Raw genomic sequence first — 1718 nt, forward strand, 5'->3', positions numbered from 1 at the left:
AAGGCCTTCAGAGCTTGATTTGTATAAGTGCGTGTTCCACTTCCAAATTCAACTATGCTATTCATCTCCCTGGTTTGAAAATATCAGATTAGCTAACTGATAGTCCTCTGCCATTTATTCACTAAACTAGTGAACTTGAAAACTCGCTGCTCAGAGAGTATCCGAACGCTATTTTTTGTTGTTGGGAGAATTGTCAAATCTTGATCAAGTGAAATTGTGGTTAAATCCACGTGTGTTTTTGTCTGTATAAATATGTGCTGACATCTGCCGAGATATCAATGACAGTGAATTAATTGCAGTAAATCTGTACATTAATTGGCCAGCGCCATTTTTGAGATGTTTGTAAACAAATAGCCAAGCATGAGCTAAGCTAACTGAAGCTAATGAGTTTGCATGGAAGCATATGTAGAGCTATTAGCATTGAAGGCTAGCGGCTAGCACGTAGCATTGTGTGGTTTTAAATGCAGAGTGTTTAGCAGTGTTTTGAAGTGTTGATGTGACCTAAACGTGTGTATCTGAACCCTCACACTAGTGGGCTCTTTCACCTCATCCCTCGCTCTTTCATACTGATTTCATCCTATCTATCTCTTCCTCTCCTCCCATTGAAAAGGAACATTCCCAAACGCGAACGTAATAACCTTGTGTACACAATCATAGTTGGGTTTTAATCACGTTTATTTAAGGTTCTCCCTTGCTTAAAAGCTGTTGTTGTCTTTGTTTTAAAATTTAATCTTGGTCCTCAGCCTCATTACTTTAATGCTACGTTGTGATTAATTCAGCTATAACTGCTCTTATAATTTGAGGGACATCAGTAGGTATTATTAATTTGCTATACTTCAGGATTTGAAATCGTTAATTTAACTTAGTAATTAACTACAGATTTGAAATTTTAATTTCATTTCACAAATTAATTACAGTTCCAGCTTCCACATAGCAACAATATCTACTGATTAAGTTAATTATAAATTGCTCTTATTACCTAATGACAACAACATTAGATTTTTTTAATCATTAACTATCAATAGGGCTCTGAAATTTTTAATTGCATTTGTAAGTAATTAGGGTGGTATGGATTAATTTAATTATAATTGTTAATTTCATAATTAATTACAGATTTGGAATTTACATTTCATTTTAAAATTGAATTTCAGTTCTTGCTTCCACATGGCAACAATATTTACTGATGAATTGAATTATAGGTGCTATTATAATTTAAGGACAACAACATTAAAAGTTTAATCTTTAACTATCACTTCTAATTTGAAATTTTAATTTCTTTTGCAATTAAGTTCTGCCTTTACCTGTTAGTTTATAAGACCACTGGCCCATCCAGTTAGTAAAATCCGAAAAGAAAATTAGGGTTTTCCTCAATACTTAGGTCAGTTAGTCTCCTGTTACTAACAGAGCAAAACCAACCACTTAGGGGTATTGACCCAACAGCGCAACCCCCCTGTCAACTCTGCCATTTTTCCTAACATTCGAAGTAGCTTTTCTCTCCTTCTTCCTCTCTCTCTCAGCTGTCTTATTCAGATTTGACTGCTGCTGCTGTTTGCTGGGACTTACTAATTTTCCCACATAGACCACAAATTAGAAACACGCCCACCAGAGGATCACAGTCGCCAAGAACTACACTCACCTGTCCATTACACACTCACTGTCAAACCACACGTGACATTGCACACTTACACCCCTGTTTTGCCTTGTTTGTTTTGTTTTGT

The sequence above is a fragment of the Sinocyclocheilus anshuiensis genome, unplaced genomic scaffold (genome assembly GCF_001515605.1).
Source record: "Sinocyclocheilus anshuiensis isolate Anshui unplaced genomic scaffold, SAMN03320099.WGS_v1.1 scaffold1773, whole genome shotgun sequence".
Lineage (NCBI taxonomy): Eukaryota > Metazoa > Chordata > Actinopteri > Cypriniformes > Cyprinidae > Sinocyclocheilus > Sinocyclocheilus anshuiensis.